Source organism: Peromyscus eremicus, chromosome 1, assembly GCF_949786415.1.
Source record: "Peromyscus eremicus chromosome 1, PerEre_H2_v1, whole genome shotgun sequence".
Taxonomy (NCBI): Eukaryota; Metazoa; Chordata; class Mammalia; order Rodentia; family Cricetidae; genus Peromyscus; species Peromyscus eremicus.
Window position 1 is genome coordinate 117,301,745 of NC_081416.1, and position 22,067 is coordinate 117,323,811.

A 22,067-nucleotide genomic window follows, 5' to 3' on the forward strand; every position below is an offset into this window, starting at 1 on the left:
TTCCTAGAGAAAATTAAGGAAAAAGGAAGAACTAGAACAGTGCAGGAGGAAGCACTTCTTTCCTTCCTACGCACGCCAAGCCACAAGCAGACTCTCCCCAAGGAGAGCGGACGGGCTGGGCTGGGAAGCGTTACATCTCCCTGAGGCTGTCACCAGGGGAAGGTCGGGGTGCTTGCTGTCTGTCCTTCGTCTGTCACCTTCTGTGAGCTGCCCTGTCTTAGTTGTCTAGGATCAAAAAGCTTATTTTAGAAGTTATTTGCATACTTTCATGGTCAGCTTGGGGGGCACCTAACTTAAACTTCTTTACGGTTCAGACTGTTAGGCAGGCATGGTGGTGTACTCCTTTAGTTCTAGCACTGGGAGGCAGAGACAGGCCATAGATCTTGGAGCTGGAGGCCAGCCTGGTCTAGAAAGCAAGTTCCAGGAAAGCCAGGGCCACACAGAGAAACCCTGTCTTGGAGGAAAATGTTTCAAATGTTAAAGGTGTCTGTATGTTTTCTTCTATGCATGTACCTTGAGACCTTTTTTGTTTGTTTGTTTTTCGAGACAGGTTTTCTCTGTGTAGTTTTTGGTGCCTATCCTGGATCTCACTCTGTAGCCCAGGCTGGCCTGGAACTCAGAGATCCTCCTGCCTCTGCCTCTAAGTGCTGGGTACAGGCCCGCGCCACCACCGCCCGCCAGACTGCATATGTCTGTATACCATATGCGCACCCGGTGTCCTTAGAAGCCAAAAGAACAAATTGGATCCCCTGGGACTGAGTTACAAGCTGCCATGTGGGTGCTAGGAATTGAACTCTGGTCCTCTGGAAGAGCAGCCAGTACTCCAGACTGAGACCTATTTTTGAAAAAAAAAAAAGAAAAGAACTCGATTGTGATAATCATTAGGACAGCTTGTGTGAAACTTACTTGCCACCAAAGAACAATCTGCAACTAGCTGTGTGTCTTTCGGGTACCCTGTTAGCTCTCCTGAAGGGTTAAGAGCTTGAATTACTACCAAACTTAATCATATTTTCTTTCTTTCTTCCTTTTTGTTTTTTGTTTGTTTGTTTGTTTGTTTGTTTTTCAAGACAGGTATATTTTCTTATTAAAGGGTTTTGTTGCTCTTGGTTTTTTCTTTTATTTTTAATAAAACACATCTGTCTAGAAGGGAAAGGAGGAGAGGTTTCATTTCTTTAATTTCTTTTTCTGTTTTCTTCTTAGATGACCTGGAAGTCACTATATAGTCACTCACAGACATCCTCCTGCCTCTGCCTCTCAAGTGCTAGGACTAAAGGCATGTGCCACTATGCCTGGCAATCTCTAACTTCTAATTAAGTTCCTTCTGCCCTTTCTCACTCCAATCACACATTTCCCAGCCCGACTTCATCTTTATCTTAATCTTGACAGGTCAGCTCTTATTTTAGATTCTAAATAGAGATACAGATGTGTTAATGGAAATGTTGAAGGGCACCAGGTACCCCAATTCTGCAGAAAAGATCAGAGATTAAATTGTCTGAACTTTTTCCTTTTCATGTTTGGATCCTAACATTTCAAAACAAATGAGGCCAAGTGTTGGCAGCCCATGCTTGGAATCCCAGCACTCCAGGGGTGGAAGCAAGACGATCAAGAGTTCAAAGCTAGCTTGGGCTCCATGAGATGCTCTCTCAAACAAACAAAACAGAAACTAACGGAAACTGTACCATCAAAAAGAGGACAAAAACCAGAGGCTGAGAGCTAAAGATGTAAGGGCAGGTATTAGACCTATCGTCCAGTGTGAGTAAGTTCTGAATGTACCTGGTTATTCACTCCAGGATAACCTCGGTGCCTACCAGCCATGGGGCTCTGGCCTATTAACCAAAGAGTCTAGGGTGTCCAATAAACAGTCTGGCTGTAGAGAGGGCTAACAGACCCCAGACTTTACTAACCCAGTTTACTGTTTCTTCCAAGCCACTGAAATCACAGACTTTGGGCTTGATGTAAGAAATTTACCATTTACAACACATTACGCTCACATCACAAGAAACTCAACAGTAGGTGAGCCATGACTAGTACTCAAAGTGCTCAGGCTTCTGCCTCCTTCCAAAGACCAAGATGCCCTTGTACTAAAAGCTCCGAAGCTTCTAATCAGTTTTCCCATTTCCCAGTATGCTCATCTTCCAGGATCCTACTGGACATGGTACAAATTTCCCTTCAGTTTAGTACTGAGACATTCACTGTAGCTCTTGTCATAATTATGACACACCTTAGTGTGTTGTAAGACCAGGATTAGAAAACATTGTTCTAGAATATCTTTCCAGATTAGAGGGTTTTTTTTCAACATCAGAAACACAAAAGCCTGCCAGAGCCAAAGAGATTCCAGGAACTCATTAAATTTAAGCCACTCTACAAATAAAGAAATAGGCCCAGAGAGGTGAGGCAATCAGATCAGAAAAGAGATACAAATTGAAATTTTGTTACCTGCAAGGTTCCCAGCATCCCTGGCAAGATCACTAGACCATGCCCTAAGGTCTTCCCATCACAGGGGGTAACCACTGTCTCCTTCCAGTGCTGGAGAAAGAGCTTATTTAACCCTGAATCAGCGATTCTCACCCTGGATGGACACTGGAGACACCTGGGGAGGAAGTAGGGCTGATCCCAATACCTGACCCCAGCTTAGCCCACTGGTGTCAGGCTCTGGCTGGGCCTCTGCACTCAGACCTTCCCTGTCTCCTTAAGCACTCTGGCCTACAGGGGTTTCCATTTGCATTTCTCCTCGCTGATCACTCTTCCCTCAAACACTTGCACAACCAGTTCTCACCAGTAGATCTCTACTAAGATCTTTTTATCAGTGAGAGTTCTTTATATTTTACTTTGAGACAGTTTTTCTTTAATAGCCCAAGCTCGTCTCCATTCCTCCTGCCTCAGTCTAAGTTCTAGGCTTGACTTCTCTCATCCATCCATCCATCCATCCATCCATCCAATTTTATTACGTGTGTGTGTGTGTGTGAGAGAGAGAGAGAGAGAGAGAGAGAGAGGGAGAGAGAGAGAGAGAGAGAAAGTGGAGATCTGAGGGGAACTCGCAGGAGTCAGCTCTCTCCCTCTACCATGTGGGATGGAACTCAAGTCATCAGCTTCTCCGCAAGCTCCTTTACCCACTGAGCCATCTCACCAGCCCCAACTTCTCCATTTAAAATAAGAAGCCTAGGGACTGCAGAGATGGCTCAGTGATTAAGAGCACTGGCTGCTCTTCCAGAGGACCTGAGTTCAATTCCCAGCACCCACATGGCAGCTCACACCTGTCTGTAAACTCCAGTTCCAAGAGATCCAATCCCCTCCTCCGGCCACTGCAGGCATCAGGCTTTATATGGTGCATAAACATATACACAGGCAAAATATCCTACACATAAAATAATAAAAATCTTAGAAATAAAGAAAGCCAGAGCTGGAGATGTAGCTCAGTAATATGGACTTTGCCTAGTATTTTGGAGACCCAGGCTCAATATCCAGTGTCAAAGAAAGAAATCTGTCCCCCAGGTCACCTACCCACCACACCTACTTTTATTTTTCTTGTATACTTCTCATCATCTCTCATATTTAGTACTTTCCTGTTTATTGACTCTAAGTCCCCAAATTCCTAGGTAATGAGCTCTATGAAGGGAGATTTTAATCATGTTCTCTGCTATGTCCCCAGTGCTCGGTGCCTGGTACACAAGCCTACCTGTACATAACGTGCCACACACATTGGCCAGCACCCAGGAGCCTGAGGCAGGGGGATTCCAAGTTTGAGGGCAGCCTGAAATACAGAGACCCTATCTTAAAAAAAAAAAAAAAAAAGACCAGCAAACTGACTAGAAGCCTAACAAAAAAGAAACCATACAGAAATAAATAATTTCTAGTCAATTTAATCACTTGTGAGTCAGATAATCTGTCCTGAGAAACAAAATCAGAGACAGAAAATGAGGTGATGGAACAAAGGGATTTCAGGCAGCACCCTAGGTGTGCTACCTACAGAGCCATACATAAAGGATCGCTCCACCCTGAAGCAAAGTACTCTCAGCAGACCAGGAAGGACAGCCAGGCTCCTCTCTGGGTAACAGTCAGAGATGTGACCCATAAGAACACAACCCTACTCACCACCACCACCAGCCACTGAGAGTCTGTGCTTCCTACTTCCTCTTTACACTTCATCTGCTTCAGAAACCTGTTTGAAACCACCGACATGTTCAAGGTTAGTGCACTGAAACCCGGCAGATGTCATCCGCCGTCACCAGGTCTCACTGACACCATTTGTTCCCTTCCATGTCTGCTGACCCTCTGTCCTGCTGCCTCATTCCTGACCACTCCGGTCTTTCCCTACAGCATCAGTTGGTGTGACTCCTCTCCAACACTATCTCATCCCATGACCTACTACGTTCAAATAAAACAAACCTAACACAGTTTCTTACTGCCTACCACCTCAGGTTTAAGCACGGCCAGGCTCTCCAGAAGCCTTAAAACGTAGGCCTAGATCAGGTCTTCTGATCTGATATTGCAGCAGCTGCTCCTTCCCCTCTTCAGAACACACTAGAAGAGACAAGACCCACCCTCCACTTCTATCAAGAGCGTTCGTTCTCATTCTCCTCCAAAGGATCTCTTCCTTCTTTTCATCTTCCAGCTCTATGGCACTCACACCCCATCTGCACAGTATGTACACTACACACATGTGCACACACACATTTATCCACTCCATATTAGTTATACAGTGTGTAGTTCATGACTGTAATTCCAGCACCCAGGAAACAGAGGCAAGAGGGCTGTCATGAACTTGAGGAAGGAGATACTGGTTCATAACAGGGAATCAGAAAGCCTTTCTCAACTGGGGTTCCAACTCCCAAATCAGAATTTAGAGGGAATATATTCTCAGTTCTGAAACAAGTGAAAGAGCAGTCCACATGAATAAAGAAAAGAGGTTTTAGGCAAATGAGAAAAACCAAAGTCTGAAGCAGGAGCGGTGGGGGAGATGGGAGAAGGCAGTTGACGAAAGGCCACTGCAAAGACTTAGACTTTTAAGACTGACTTTATTTTTAATTATGTGTATGTGTGTATGTCTGTGTGTGGGTATGTGCACAAGTGTGCAGGTACCTGAGGAAGCAAAAACAGGTGCCATATCCCCAGGACCTGGAGTTATGTGTTTGTGAGCCATTCACCATGGGTGCTGGTTCTTTGCAAGAGTAATATGCACTCTTAACTACTGAGCCATCCCTCCAGTCCCCAGGACTTCGATTTTTAATTTAGAAAAGAACTTGGGCTGGAGAGATGGCTCAGGGGTTAAGAGTGCTGACTCTTCTTCCAGAGGACCCGAGTTCAATTCCCAGCACCCACATGGCAGCTCATACCTGTCTGTAATTCCAGTTTCAAGGGACTCTGACACCCATGGCAAAAACACAAATGCACATAAAAATAAAATAAAATATATTTAAAAAAAAAAAAAAAAAAGAACTTGGGGCAAGGGGTGATGAATTTTATATTTTAAGAGAGATCTGGCCAGGCAGTGGTGGTGGTACACACCTTTAATCCCAGCACTCGGGAGGCAGAGGCAGGTGGATCTCTGTGAGTTCGAGGCCAACCTTGGGCTACAGAGTGAGTTCCCGGAAAGGTACAAAGCTACACAGAGACAGAGAAACCCTGTCTCAAAAAAGCAAAAAAAAAAAAAAAAAAAAAAAAAGAAAGAAAGAAAGAAAAGAAAAGAAGGCTGGAGAGATGGCTCAGTGGTTAAGAGGACTGCTTGCTCTTCCAGAGGTCCTGAGTTCAATTCCCAGCAACCACATGGTGGCTCACAACCATCTGTAATAGATCTGATGCCCTCTACTGGCATGCAGGCATACATGCAGACAGAACACTGTATATATAATAAAGAAATAAATCTTTAAAAAGAAAGAAAGAAGGGCCGGGTGGTGGTGGCGCACGCCTTTAATCAATTACCAGCACTCGGGAGGCAGAGCCAGGCGGATCTCTGTGAGTTCGAGGCCAGCCTGGGCTACCAAGTGAGTCCCAGGAAAGGTGCAAAGCTACACAGAGAAACCCTGTCTCGAAAAACCAAAAAAAAAAAAAAAAAAAAAAAAAGAAAAGAAAGAAAGAAGGAGGGAAAATAATATAATTCCACCTCTATTTGAAAGCCCTCATATTCAACTCAGTGTCAGACACACTTTACCCTACGACCCAACCAACAGAGGACCAGATAAGCCTGGTACTGGGGGGGGGGGGGGGGGGGGAAGGTAGCTCAAAAGCTAGGGACTCTGATAGCCATGGAAGTTTCTAGCAAAGTCTGGTAGCCTTATTTCCTATATTAGGCACCTACTATGTGTCAAACCTTGCTTCAAAACAGGCTGATCCTGTCCATGTGAGGAAACCTATAATCCTACCACTTGAAAGGTAGAGGCAGAACCTAGAATTCCAGGCCAATCTCAGCTCCATAACAAGTTCAAGGCTAACCTGCACTACATGAGACCCTATCTCAATCACCAAAATCAAAGTTTCTTTAGGGGCCAGAAGATGGCTCACTAGATGAGAGCACTGGCTGCTCTTCTGGAGGATCTGGGTTTGATTCCGAAAACCCACAGAGCAGCTCACAACCATCTCTAACTCCAGTCCCAAGGCAGATGAGGGGGTACACATCTAACACCCTCTTCTGGCCTCCACAGGCACTTCACAGACACATGTGCAGGCAAAACACCCATAAATTAATTAAGAAGGGGGAAATGTCTTTAAAAGGTTTCTTTTGTTACCCTCAATTCTCTCCTGCCATGCAGGAGTGTGTCACTTCGGAGTCCTTGTCCTAAGTGCCTGCCTAGGCTTTCCCCCAGTCAAACTAATTCCTGATAATTAACTTACCGTTTGTTGATAAACTACAAAGAGTATAAGCCCTCCCAGGAGGTGTAAATAAATGTTAAAATCCTCTCTAGGTTAGGAATGAAAAGATAATAGCATATAGGCATGGAATGCAATGAATCGGGACACTTCTTTTGTGGACAGGGTTCCCTCTGGAAGAGTACAGGGTCAGTGGTGACAGGGGAATGAGTATGTGGCCAGTGACAGTGCAATGTTCTAAAGTCCAAAAGGCCCTGAATTAAATCCTCAGCAGCAACAAACAATTACAGTGGGATGGAGTAGGGAAACAAGTGATGGAAAATGAAATCACACAACTGCCACTATCTCCTTCCAAATGCTGTCACTCTATTTTGGGTGCCAAGGACGTTCCTGAGAGGTAACCCCAGCCACCTCAAATGAGTAGCACATAACCACCACCCACGAAAGAAAAGCCCCCTTAAGATACTTCTGGCCAGCCAGGCATGGTGGGGCATGCCTTTAATCACAGCACTTGGGAGGCGGAGGCGGAGGCAGGCAGATCTCTGAATTTGAGGCCAGCCTGGTCTACAAAGAGAAGATTCAGGGCAGCCAGAGCTACACAGAGAAACCCTGTCTTGAAAAAACAAAAAACAAAAAAAGACACTTCTGGTCTAGAAACAAATTGTTCTGTAATTGCTTGCAGTGGGAGGGAGAGCTCCTAAAGGCAAAGTTCATCTCACATGATTCTTTTATGTCCTACAAAGTACAGTGCTCTGGGCTGGGCCAATGGTAAGCCTTACATACTTGGCTGTACATTGCCTAGCAATGATGTATAGGTGCACAAAAAGCTATGCAGGATTTTAAATACAAGTAAAGCATTCTTTGTTCCAGGTGTGGTGGCTTACCCTGATACCAGGATCAGGGATGCTGAGGCACGAGGACTGCAAATTCAAAGACTGCCAATTCAAGGACTGCCAAGGTTGCACAGCAAATTTCAAGCCAACCCGGGGCTACATAGTGAGACTTTGTCTCCTACTAATGAAGAAGAAGCTGGGCACATGATGCATGCATATAATACCAGCACATGGGAGGTAGAGGCAAGAGAATCAGATGTTCCAGACTGGTATACACTACATGGAGATTTGAGCCCAGCCCAGGCAATATGAGGCCCTGTCTCAAAAAACAAAAAAACGGGGTTGGGGATTTAAGCTCAGTGGTAGAGGCCCTGGGTTTGGTTCTCAGCTCTGGAAAAAAACAAAAAAATAAACTAACAAGCAAACAAACAAACAAACAAAACTAACAGGGCATGCTTATGCAGACCTTTAATCCAAGTACTTGAAGGCAGAGGCAGGTGGATCTGGATCTCTGTGAGTTCCAGGTCAGAGTCTGAGGCCAGCCAGGGATACATAGACTGACTATCTCAAAAAACAAAATATGCAAACACACATCACAACAGGTCAATGCAGAGAGCCCTCCCAGAAGAATCTAAACAGCAGCTCGCCGCCCACTCCTAGGCTTCTCTCTCCTCTGGAATGACAAAGCTGAGACTTAGCTTTGGTCTCAGACCTTGGGACAGCATGGGTTGTAGTTACAATTGACCCATCTCTTCACAGTTCAGTGCTACAGTCTCACTTTGCCCTTTGCCTTGCACAAGTGAACATCGTTGCCTTGATAAACTGAATTGGCAGAAAGGAGAATGTTGTAAACTGCAGCAAATGAGGATGTAAACAGGAAGCAACAGTCAATTCCAATGGCTCCCACTAAGGTAGTGTGGATAAAATATCCCTGTGTCTAAAGACTGCAAAGAGGAAGAAACAGTCCCTACCTCACCCTCAAAAGTGTCAAGCCTCCAGAAAGAGAGATACCCTAGGAATGCACCTTAAACTTACACATGGATCTAACTCCTTTCCTTTGCTTGAGCTCTAAACTGTACCCTCAAGACTTTTGGCATCTTCCCTGTGGATGTGTGGAAGACTGCCTGAACCATACTAAAACCAGGCCACACCAGAAACAAACTGATTTCTTTAGAAGCCGGGTAGTCCTGGCACATACCTTTTAATCCTAATACTTGAGAAGCAGAGGCAGGTGGATCTCTTCCAGGCCAGCCTAGTCTACAGAGCAAGTTCCAGGGCAGCCACAACTATACTGAGAAACCCTGTCTCCAAAAACAACACACACACACACACACACACACACACACACACACACACACTCACACGCATGCACGCACAAGCAATCAAACTGGGTAACTGGGTGTGATGGTGCCTGTCTAATTCTAGCACATAGGAGGAGAGGGTTTGGGATTTCAGAGTTCCAGGTTGACCTGTAATCCCAGGACTCAGAGAGCTTAAACAGAATGATTTTTGAGTTGAAGCTACACTAGACTACAAGATCCTCCCTCCCCACCCCACCCCAAAAAAAGAAACCCAAGTCAGGCTCACACTCTACTCACTATCCCAGGCTCTCTGGATTCAAGGACTATCCTGATCAGAGTTGCTAGCCTGATGACCCTGAACAAGGCAAGCTATCTCAAAGCACCTAAAAGCACCTTCCCTTCAGCATGGCCCAGTCAATTCCAACATCGTACTTCTTTTATAAGGATACAGCTGTAGTCAGTTTCAGTTTTTGCTACATGGCCCTCAGTGTTTGTCTCCAAAATGAAAGTAGACTTTCATTCATTCATTCATTCATTCATTTATTTATTTATTTATTTATTTATTTTTGTGAAGATAGGACATTAAAACTTTTATAAGATTCAAATCTTATAAAAGGAAGAAAATACAAAGAATACAGTTTAAAAACTAGGGCTGGAGAGATGGCTCAGTGGTTAAGGGTACCAGCTGCTCTTCCAGAGGTCCTGAGTTCAATTCCCATTGTCCACATGGTGACTCACAACCCATCTATAATGGGATCCAACGCCCTCCTCTGACAAGCAGAGGAACATGCAGACAGAACACTCATACATAAATAAATAAATCTTTAAAAATGATTCACCTAAAAAAACGTTTAAACTGTATACACATATACATACATTCCTATGAGGCACTTACAAAAAGGTTTTAACTACATCCACTCCACTCAGAGGCAAGCTCTCATAGAGAGGGAGAGCTGTCATGCTGAGTTAGCCCTGTACAGCTCTTGCCTTCTCCACATGAGTCTGTATTTTTTGTGAAAGATCCTTAGAGCTACCTCTGGACTACTAAAAAAATTTCAGTTAAAAAAAATAAAAACCAGGTATGGTAGAACACGCCTTTAATCCCAGCACATGGGAGGCAAAGACAGGCGGATCTCTTTTCTGCATTTGAGGCCAGCCTGCACTACATAGTGAGTTCTGGACAGCCAGGGCTATGTAGAGACCCTCTGTCTCAAAAAGTTAAAATAAAATACAATGAACATTTTAGAGTTTCAGGATCTTTAGGGGGCCCCAATAACTCTGGAACTTTCCAAATCAGCTATAAGCTAAAGCCATGTAGGCTTCACACACATACTGACTTGAGATCAGGAGTAGCTAGCTGGCTCCTGGCCAGGAACACACATATTCCTCTTCACTCAACCTTGTGAGTCTTTTGACAACCACGAACAGACATCACATCCTGTCTTGTCTACTGGAGCGTGTTAATAATGAAGGGCCACCATTACCTCTTGACATAACACCTTCAATTTCCAAAAGGCTGATAGTAAAGGACTTAACTGAAGTCACACACTAAACAGGATAATCCAAACATCAATTGGCAACACCAAACTTGAAATGAGGTCATTTACTTTTCTGGGAGGCATAAAATTATGCATTGGATAAATTATATCAAAATATGCTTCCCTGCTATCAAAATAAAAGCAACTTGGCTGAAAAAAAAAACCTTTCTTAAATGTAATTATCTACTGGATATCATATTCTACACTCCTAGAGCAAGCAATAGACTAGATGCCCACCAACAGAAAGATTTAGGTTTTAGGTATATGAAACTATTCTACCTCATGGACAACATTTTTCAGAATTCTTTACCAATCAGAATGTTCCTATTTTTATAAGAGAAAGTTAAACCAACATACATACAAAAATAGGGATAGAAATAAAGATCTAATACAAATATCAAAAGGGCTGAGAGATGGAACTCAGTGAGAGAACACTTGCTTACCATGCACAAAGGACCTGGGTTCAATCCCCAGTATAGCAAAACAACAAATCGAATATCAAATATTAAGCTGGGTGTGGTCAAGCCTGTAATCCTAGCACTTGGGAGACAGGAAGATCAGTTTAAGGCTAGCCTTGGCTACATGAAACCCTGTATTAAGAAACAACAACAGCCGGGCGGTGGTGGCGCACGCCTTTAATCCCAGCACTCGGGAGGCAGAGCCAGGCGGATCTCTGTGAGTTCGAGGCCAGCCTGGGCTATACAAGAAACCCTGTCTCAAAAGAGCAAAACAAAAAAGAAACAATTTTAATTAAATATTAGTGATAGTTCTGAATATAGGACTTATCAGCAAGCTTTATTTCCTCTGTATTCCTATCTGCATCTAATTTTTCTTCATGAATATATATATACATATATATAATTATTTTAGAGATTATTTGACAAGGATTTCATTTTAATTACATGTGTATATTCGTGTATCTAAGTATAGGTATGTGTACATGAGTTCAGGTGCCCACAAAGGCCAGAAGAGAGTGTCAGATCAGTTGAAGCTGGAATTACAGGTGTGCTGAACCTCCTGGTATGGATATGGAAACTGAACTCAGGTCCTCTATAAGAACAGTAAAGTGCATATTGGATGGTGGTGGTGTTGGATGGTGGTGGTGTACGCCTTTAATCCCAGCACTTGGGAGGCAGAAGCAGATCTCTGTCAGTTCAAGGCCTGCCTGGTCTACAGAGCGAGTTCCAGGACAGCCAAAGCTACACAAAGAAACCCTACCTCAGAGAGAGAGAGAGAGAGAGAGAGAGAGAGAGAGAGAGAGAGAGAGAGAGAGAGAGAGAGAGAGAGAGAGAAACCCTGTCTCAAAAAAAAAAGGGGGGGAGGAACAGTAAGGGCTCTTAACTACTGAGCCATCCCTGCAGCCCCAAGTTTTAGAGTTCTAAAAGGAAAAAAATCCATCTACAGTCTGGGTTACTCCCTGAACAATTCCAACGCATATACCCACACTACTTCTTAGCCCAAGACTACACACACAACACAGACTCTGCATGTACTTTCTCTGCTAACTTAGTTCTAAAAAACCTCTCCCATCAAGTTTCCTTTTTTTCTAAAATTTATTTAATTTTTGGTTTTGGGGTAAGAAAAGGTCTCATGTCAGCCAGGCTAGCCTCAAACTCAGTATAACCCTGAACTTGTCAATTTTTTTTAAAGTTATTCTTCCTCTTTCTTTCTTTTTTTTTTTTTTTTTTTGTTTTTTTGTGTTTTTTTTTTGTTTTTCGAGACAGTGTTTCTCTGTGTAGCTTTGCGCCTTTCCTGGAACTCACTTTGGAGACCAGGCTGGCCTCGAACTCACAGAGATCCGCCTGCCTCTGCCTCCCGAGTGCTGGGATTAAAGGCGTGCGCCACCACCGCCCGGCTTCTTCCTCTTTCTTAAGTTTCACAAGCACAGGATCCCACCCAAATAACACAGCACTGCTCACTCTATCAATAATTATTATCAACTATATAGAGTAGTGCTGAAGAAAGACTCATGCATGTTCATGTCCATGAAGCCTGAGAAAACATGGAAATTGAGGGAGTTTGTAAGTTCCCCTAGCACCAGCCAGAAAGGGGAAGAGTGGTGGGGACAATGGCCAGAGGGTAGAAACATCTGCCATTCTACAGTCCCATTTGTATGGTCAGTTAATAGTGTAGGTTTATTCTTCAGTCCCCTCTGAGTTTACTGAATGAGTTAATCTCCCTGAATCAGCTGAAAACCTCACTAAACTCAAGTTTTGATCTCCAAGTCTAGGAATTGACACTGAAGCTCAGGGTCCCCACAGAGACGAAGCTGCCTCCGAGTGACATTGCTCTCCAGCTGCAACGTGGAATGCATGAGTTGTATCTAATACTCTCTGGCACTTTGCCATGGCTTACAGACTAAAATACAAACTTCTTGACCTGTGTCTCACATAGCCCTGTCTTCCAGCCTCATCTCCAGACAATGAGCTCTCTAACAGTTACATGCTTTCATATTCAGGGCACTATACAGACTGTCCTTCAGTCTTACTAGCCTGCAAAACTCCTATGTAACAGGAATCTTAGATCGTCTTATTAATAAAAACAAACCCGGAGCCAGGTGTTGGGGTGAACGCTGAAAGATCAGAGAAATAGAACAAGCCACATTCAACCTCACCTTGCCAATTCCTCAGCTGATCTTGTTTCCTCAGACTGAAAGCCTCTGAGTCCTCATCCGAATGGATCTCAGCTGAACTGCTGCTAAAAGCTAAAAAAGGCTCTAGATCCTGGTCCTCACACCTTATATACCTTTCTGCTTCCTGCCATCACTTCCTGGGATTAAAGGCGTGTGTCACCATGCCTGGCTGTTTCCAGTGTGGCTTTGAACTCACAGAGATCCAGACAGATCTCTGCCTCCAGAATGCTAGGATTAAAGACGTGTGCTACCACTGCCTAAACCGATGTTTAATATAGTGGCTGTTCTGTTCTCTGACCCCCAGATAAGATTACTCGAGTGCACAATATATCATCCCCTAAAGCTCAGTTCAGAAGTCACCTCCTCCCTGAAGCCTTCTCTTTCACCCCCAGGCATTTCTAGGACCTCACATATCCCAGCTGACTCCAAAACTACATCACTGATCTTCTTCCTTTCTTCTACCTTCCAAGTGCTAGGATTACAGGACTGGGCCACCATAACTTGCCCCCAATAGCTCATTAGCCACCACTATATTAGAGAATTTAAATAGCTATTATAATCCATTTGTTAAAATAATTGACTTTTCCTAGATACTCTACTAAAAAGAAAATGGTATCTAACAGTTCTCACTTTGTAAGTTCTAGCACAGTATCAAAGCATGAAATGAGATATGAATGTTGAATGATTGATCATATGGAAACAGCACTGGCACTAAGTTAAGAGGAAAGAAGAGGGAAAGGAGATAGTTACACAAAATTCAAGAACTGAATATCACCAGGCAGTGGAGGTGGTGGTGGAGGTGGTGGTGGCAGCACACGCCTTTCACCCCAGCACTTAGGAGGCAAGAGGCAGGGAGGATCTCTGAGCTGGAAGTCAGCCTGGTCTACAGAGAGAGCTGCAGGACAACCAGGGCTACAGAGAAACCCTGTCTTGAAACAAACAAAAGACCTGAATTATCTATTTAATCTTATTCAAAATAGTCACAATATCGCTGAGAAGCAGCAGGGTTTTCTTTTAGTTATGGAAACTAACATTACTGAACAAGTGCTAAACTTTATATAGCTCAGCTGTCTGAAACTTTATGACGTAGACATTTGTACAGAAGATGAGGAAACTGAGGCAGGAGCAAGTTAAATAGAACACGTGTCTGAAGTAAGATTAAAGTCCTGTCGTCTGACTCCAAAACCAGCGGCCGGGTTTCAGTCCAGCTGCGTTACACTCATCACTGAACACACCACCTCCCCTCTGGGTTTGTTTCTCTGTCAAACGGACATGAGAATCATGTCTCCTAGGGTGTAGAGTAGTCCAGTAATGTAGACAAAAATCATTCCAAGGCTTCTCCCACCTAGCACACACTCGGAAATGCTACTTCGTTTTCCCTTCCTAAAAGCTGGGTAAAGAACTTAGAGGAAAAGAAAAAATGAACGCACAGAGGCAAGGCGGTCCCACACACTTGAGATCTTTTAAACAGAGAAATCCTTGCCTTATCTCAAAGTCAGAACAGAACCCCGGCCAGAGGCCTTATAAAATGCAAATACTCCTAATTACCCTACGCTAAGATCCAGCCTAAAGAGGGTGAGCGTCCTACAACACCCCACCCCACCCCACCCCACCCCCACCCCCACCCCCCACCCCCGGCCCCGGGTGAGCAGACAAGCCCAGCTCTCCACAGACTTTTATCCCCCTCTCCCCTTTCTTTCTTCCTCTAGCCCATGAACCTCTTTCACTTCCTCCAGTTGCCAAGCTGAGTGCTGTTCCACACATGGTTAGTTAACTCTTAAGCCTTCTTTGGGTCGTGACCTATGGTGCTTTCTCCGGGAAGCCTTCCCTGAGCCCCTAACTCAAATCATTCTCTTTCCCCATCCTCTCTGTCCCTTGAACTCACCAGAGCTTATAACTTTTAGATCACCATTTCCTTCAGAGTTTTGTTCCAAAGACTTGTCTGGGGCCAGGTGGAGCTCAAAGGCAGAGTCTATGCTTAGCAAGTGAGGCCCTAGGGTTGATTTCCCCCTCTGCAAAAACAGACTCAACACACACACACACACACACACACACACACACACACACACACACACACACGAGAGAGAGAGAGAGAGAGAGAGAGAGAGAGAGAGAGAGAGAGAGAGAGAGGAGAGAGAGAGAGAGAAAGAGAGAGAGAGAGAGAGAGAATGAGAGAGAGGAGAGACAGAGACAGAGAGAGTCCTTCCTACCCACCTTCTGAGGGCCCCTGCCATTGTGATGTTAATTAAATTCTCTCTGAGCCCAGGAGTGCTGGTGTTTAGGTGTCCCAGCATTCAAGAGGCTGAGGCAGGAAGATCTAGACAAGCCAGTCAGGAAGACATAGTTAAACTGTATATACAAAGAGTAAAACAAAAGCCACCCACCCCTTTCCCTCAGATTCTCCTTCCCTCTCTTCTTTCTGCCCTTAATATTAAGTAGACAGCACATGTTTATTAGACACTACTTACGGTCTTCCCACGTACTGGAATGAAGCTCTACAAGGGCAGTTATTTTTCATAGCTTTGTTCACCACAGCGAAAGCATACATTTATTGACAAACACTTTCTTTATTACTAGACTTTGTCTCACGGCTAAGATTCCAACACTAAAATAATGGTGTCTTTCTGGTTGACACAGCATCTCCAAAACCGACTTCAGTCATGGCCCATACTACAAGTGCTCAGAAAAATTTTTTGCAGTTAGGCATGGTTGCCTGAAGTCCCATCTACTGGGGAGGTTAAGACCTGAGCCTGATGGCCAACCTGGCTAAAAGGGGAGATGGGGGAGGGGTAATTGCTAAATGAACCAAAGCCACCGTCATTGAAACAGCAAAAATGGTCAAAAAAAAAAAAAAAAAAAAAAAGCTTCAGCACCAGGCTTCCCCGGCTCTTTCACCGTGTAAATGTACCTGTCAGCTTAGCAAACAGAAATCCCACTGAGCACACCCATCAGGCCAAACACACTGTGTTTCAGGCAGTGTACACCTGACACAACCCCCCCCCCCCAGCCCCTACACCAACACAGACCTGGGGGTAAGTGGGCAAGCCCCGGTCCCAAACCCTTTTTACCCACCCAAGTCCCACTCTCCTCCCAATGAAGGAACTATCTAGGCTCGTCCTGGATACAAAACATGCTCCCTGGGTGGGCCTGGGGGTTAATTCCAACCCTGGACTTTTAATGTCACCTCTGGCCTGCTCATAAAAACAGTTAAAAAGCCCTAACCACCTCCAATGATCCCGCCGTTCTCAAGAGCAGGCATACCTAAGGTCACACGGACCCCTCCCCCTCACAAAAGCCGAGCCAAGGCCAGGAGGCCATCTGTCCAGCAGACGCTCCCCTGTCCTCCCCCCCGGGTCACACGGAGCCTTTCGCCCTAGACCCTAGGCTGGCAAGAAGAGTCCCCCGCGGAGAGAGAAATCCAACCCCGATCAACAGGCCCGGTCACCTCCCCCTGCGGCCCCAACTCTGGAGGAGGAAGCCCTGCCTGCCCCGGGAGAGAGCTCCCCGGGGGTCACCACTTGGGCGTAGCGGAGCGGGTGACGGAGGGGCGCCGAGGAGGGCCGCCGCTCCGAGCGTCTGCCCCGGGACGGCGCCCGGTCCTCGCGCGGCGGGGACCGTGGAGCTGACAGGGCGTCCCAGCTGGCCGCAGTGCACCGTTATCCCAGCCCGGGCCGGGGGCTCGGCGGGCCGGCGGGCGGGCGGCCGCCTGTCGCGCGCGGGACGACAGCGGCGTGCCCGGGCCGCCCCTTGAGCGGCGGGCGGCGGCGGCGGCGGCGGCGGCGGCGGCGGAAGGGGCCGGCGACCCGGGCCGGGGGCGGGGTGGGGTGGCGGCCGGGGCCCGCCTGGCGGCGGTCGGGGGAAGTGGCTGCCGCCTCGGGCGGCGGGCACGGTCCGCCAGGCTGCAGGGCCGGGCCGCGCGCGGCGCGGGCTCCGAGCCCGCTCTCCTCAGACTCCCCTGCCCGAGCTGGAGCGGCTGGGGCGGCGGCCTCGCCCTGTCCGGGCGGCGGGGGGCGCTTACCTGGCGGCGGCGGCGGCAGCGGCAGGCCCCGGGCTCGGCCGCGCGCGTCCCCAGCGCCGGCTGCGGGAGCCACAACATGGCGACGGCGGTGGCGGGCGGGGCTGCGGCTCCGGGGGCGGAGCGGGGGCGGGAGCCGGGCTGGCGGCGGGACCTGGCTGAGGCCGCGGGTGGGGAGGGCGGGCGGGCGGAAGGCGACTCGGGCCTGGGCACCGGCCAGGGCGGTGCGGCTGAGGAGCTGCCCCGGCCCGGCCCGGCCCGGCCCGGCCTCGCGCCTTCCGCCTCCCGTCTCAGGCGAGTGCGACCCTGGCGACGCCGCCGCCGCCGCGAGGAGGGGAGGGGCGGGGCGGGGACGGCGCTTCCCCTGGGCTCGACCCGGGGACTCCGACCTGGGCTGGCTCCCGCCGCCCTCCGCGCGCGCGGCCCGACACCCCGGGCTGCAGCGGCCCGCGCCCGCGGCCTCTCCCGGCCGCCCGGGCCTGGGGAGCTCGGACGCGCCTCTGAGGCCTCGGTGCGGCCCAGGCCGCCCGCTAGAGGGACGAGTCGGGCCTGGGCGGCTGCGGGCCGGACGGACGACGAGCGCCTCTGGAGCCCGGACGACGTCGTCTTCACTTAGACCTGGCCGAGCCGGGCCTAGTCGCGGCTGTTAAGTGAAAGGAAGCAGGGGTGGCGTGGGCCTGGGCACTCAGGGGCGCCCTAAATGGCTGGTCATCGCAGGATCTCGGGACATGCTCGCAGGCTTTGGAGGCGTGGGGGCGCTCAGACATGTTGCCTCTGGGAGAACCAAGGGACGCGCGGGGAGCGGAGTCGGGGGGCTGCTGACCTCTCGGGGTGGACTGGCCCTTCGTGGGCTTACCGGGGAAGCAAAGACTGCAGGGCAAGAACAGGGAGAGGCGGGCAGAAGATGACGAGGGTGACCCGCAGGACTTCCCGAGGACCCGAAGTCCCTGAGTCTGCAGCGTTAAGGCAACGGGGAGGTCGGAGTGGCCTGCAGTTAAGCAGGGAGAAATTCCTTCTGAAGAAACCAGCAAAGAGGTGGCACTTTGCAAAAGGACTGGAGCCGACATTCAGCCGGGGTCTGAATCAGCTGTGTGCCAGGCCCTGACTTGAGCCGACACTTGGATGAGGAGTATGTTTAGTGATAAAGCAGCTAAGAGAAATGACTCCAGAAGTTTGGCAGGGAGATGGAGAGAAAACTAGGCCTCTCTCTTAAGGAGTAAAAGAAAGGTTTGTTTTCGGTTTTTCCAATTTGAGAGAGAGAGATCTCAAAGAAGCCAATGGGAGATAGAGTAATTTCTAGTGCATACCCCAGAAAAGATGGGAAGTGGGGAGGAGGAAGGCCAAGAAAAGGGTGTTTCATCCGATGAGGTTAAAGGATGAATAAAGACAGAAATACTTCACCCATGTGGTAGTGCATGTGTGTAACCCCAGCTCTTGGGAGAATGAGGCAAGAGGATCTTCAGGCCAAGGCCACCTGGCATTACTCATTGACTGACTTAAAAGCCAAAAAAAGAAAAAGAAAAGGGAAGGATTTTATATGTTTATTTGAGACAGGGTTTCTCTGTATAGCCCTGGCTGGCCTGGGACTCTGTAGACCAGGCTAGCCCCAAACTCACAGATCTGCCTGCCTCTGCCTTCTGAGGACTGGGATTAAAGGCATTCCCCACCATGCCCATCGGGGCTTTTTTTTTTTTTTTTTTTTTTTTTTTTTTTTTTTTTTTTTTTTAAATTGGGGAATCCTGCATGTTTCCACACATCAGCAAGCAGGATGACCCTAAAGGCATCCACAGACAGGTAGATTCTCTGTCTTTTAAACTTTAGCTACAGTTGGTTCAAACTTCCATGCCATAGTGGTATGAATGCCTGTAATCCAGCATTCTACTCCTGAGGTAGGAGGCAGGATAATCAGGAATTTAAGCTTTATCTTGGCTATGTATCCACTTTGAAACCAACTTGAGCTATGTGAGGGCTTGCTTCCCCCCATAAAAGCAAGACTAAAACCTCTACCACTGCATGTAGGAAATAGCATAACCAGCAGAGTTGACACCGTCTCTAAAAGCTTGTGAGGCACTTGATCTTGTTTTCTCTAAATGTCTTTGGTCCAACCCCTTTATTTTGTGTGCATTCCTGTATCTGTCTGTGTGTGGTCACCTGTGTCACAGGTCAGAGGACAACTTGGAAGAGTCAATTCTCTGCTTCAACTCTGTGAGTCCCAGCATCCCTGTCCACTGAGCCATCTCACCAGCCCTAGTCCTAAACTTTGTTTAAAAGCTGATAAAACAGCAACAAAACCCTTTCAGGAAATTTGTTTCCATTCCCTGGTTATCACTTCATTTATCCCACCACCACCACCCCAATAATGCACTATACCTGTGGACAAATGGTAAATAAATTAGAGTCTGTAGTCATTAAACCATGTTGAGGGGCTGGAGAGATGGCTCAGTGCTTAAGAATATATACACTGCTCTTGCGGAGGACCTGTGTGAGTCCCAGCACTCACATCAAGCAGCTTGCCTCTGGCCTCTTTGGGCACTGGTATTCATGCACACACACACACACACACACACACACACACACACACACACACGCACGCACACACACGCACACACACACACGCACACACACACACAGAGTTAGAAATAACCTTAACAATGAGTAGAGGAGAGGGGTGGCTCAGCAATTAGGAGCACTGACTGATGTTCCAGCGGACCTGGGTTCGATTCCCAGGCTGTCTGGTGTCTGATCACGCCAGGATAAAGAAAGATATAAATAAATGAATGAGTGAATGAGTAAAAATCATGCCGAGGCGCCAATGAGGAGACTTAGGTAAAAGTGACACTGCACAAGTGTGAGGACCTGAGTTCGATCTCCCTGGAGTCCACAGAATCCAGGCACTAGTATGGATATTTGTAATCCTAGTACCCCTGTGGGTAGGTGAGAGCCAGAGGAAACCAAAGCCTGGAAGCCCAGGGGCCAACTAGCCTGGCCAACACAGCAGAAAAACTCCAAGAGATCCCATCTCAAGTGAGGGAGATGAGGAGCAATCCCTGAGATCATCCTCTGACCCCCACAGGCATGACATGGTACAAACTTGCCCACACTGTCGCAGACATCTATGCCTACATGCAGAATTGCACATGCATGCCAACTGCGTGTTCATGGATTTGTGAGGCTTCAAAGAATTTGGAATTAGAAAAGGCAATCAGAATTAGCTCCTTTAGGTGTGTATAGGACTCTAACCATCAAAATGGCCGAGGTGAGGAGACTATCCCAGGGGAAGGAGCTAGCTCACAGACCAAGAATGCCCACCAAGAGGACTGTTTGTCCATAGCCCAGGACTCCTGTGGAAGAGTAGAAGAGCCTGTCTGGGAGGTCAGGAGCATCGGAGCACAAGTGAGGCAGGCTGAACTCCAGACTTCTCAGACCCGGATGGAGCACTGGAGCTTGAACTGCGCGGGCAATACTGTGTGAAGTGGATTTCCCCATTATTTCTCACTCAGTAGGGTTGAAGGCTTTGGCCTTTGGTCCTCATAATTGGACATTTGGTTGACTCAGAACAATGAGGCAGGAAGAACAGTGTATTCCAGCTGTTTATACAGTGAAAAGTGGGCATTGCTTCCCTGTTATTACAATTTTTTTCACTAGACAATAGTTTGTGTAGAGAGAAAATTATCAGAGAGGGGGAAAAAAAGGAAAAAGAAATAAGCACCTTAACTAGGGTTGTTGACTGTTTGATTTTTTTTGTTAAGTTTTAAGATTTTGTTTTCTGTTAATGTGTTGGTGGGAATTTATGCCATGTATGGGTGTCCTCAGAGGCCAGGCCAGAAGAAAACGTGTGGACACGTGGGCTACTAAAAGACCCTGAAGCTGAGAGTTATAGGTGGTTGGGAGCTGCCTAATGTGGATCCTGGGAAGCAAAGTGAAAACTGAACTTGGTTCTTCTGGAAGAGCAGCAAGTGCTCTTAACTGCTGATTCATCTTCCCACCCGTTTGACTTTTGAGACAGGCTCTGTCTCTGCTCTGGCTAGTCTAGAACTTAAGTTTGTAGCCTAGCCTGGCTTTGAACTCCTGATCCTCTTTCCTTACCTCCCAAAGCTAGGATTACAGGCATGTACCACTACACCCGATTTATGAAGTGTATTGGAGACCAAACTCACGGGTGTTAGATAAGTGTTGTACTAATTGAGCTATAATCCTGGCCCCTTGATTTTTGTTTTTGAGACAAGCTGGCATTGAACTTCCATCTCCTGCCTCAGCCTCCTGGTCCTTCCCTCTACCTCCCTTCCTTCCTTCTGTAGTATTGGCAACTGAACCTAGAGTCTCCAAAGCTTCATGCTTGCTAGGCACCCCCAAGAGCAGGTGAGTCTCTATGAACTCAAAGCCAGCCTGGTCTACAAGTTCCAGGACAGCCAGTGCTATACAGAGAAACCCTATCTAGAAAAACAAAAACAAACAAAAAAAGCTGGGTGCGGTGATACACACAAGATCCCCCAAACCTCAAACTTACTTGAAATAGTTTAGGATTGGTATGACCATCATAGACGGCAAAGAAGTCAAGTGTTATATAGCCCTGTAATCCCAGAGTTTGGGAATTGGAAGCAGAAGAATCTCCACAAGTTTGAGAAAGTTTCAGGCCAGCCAGAACTACAGTGAGATCCTCTCACAAAAAACAGATCCTAATCAGCACTCAGGAAGCTGAGGCAGGCAGATGAGTTGGAGGCCAGCCTGGTCTGCAGAGCGAGTACTAGGACAGCCAGGGCTGTCTCCCAACAAAACAAAACAAAAAACCCAGATTCTGATGCATACTCACTTCAAATAATTAGATTACTTAGTACATTAGCAAAATATACTATAAAGATGTACTTTCCAGTACTTATTCGTGATGTAATTGGTACATTAAGAGAAAGTGGTGGCCAAGTAAATTAAGCATAACCTTTTAAAAGC

The 22,067-nt window shown here is 47.1% G+C and overlaps 1 protein-coding gene across 4 annotated transcripts in view; it reads right to left on the reverse strand.

Annotated features, from left to right (window-relative positions):
* Positions 1–17,225, reverse strand: part of Znf592 (zinc finger protein 592) — a 51,774-nt gene extending 34,549 nt beyond the window's left edge. The window contains exons 1-2 of one of the 4 annotated variants that reach the window (XM_059272362.1): positions 17,127–17,199; positions 712–835 (exon numbers count right to left, since the gene is read on the reverse strand). The gene's annotated coding sequence lies outside the window, so the exon portion shown is untranslated. Of the gene's footprint in view, positions 1–711; positions 836–14,993; positions 15,207–17,126 lie in introns of those variants that run through there. The other 3 variants (XM_059272361.1, XM_059272364.1, XM_059272363.1) reach the window with 3 other exon arrangements.
* Positions 17,226–22,067: the final 4,842 nt, after the last annotated feature.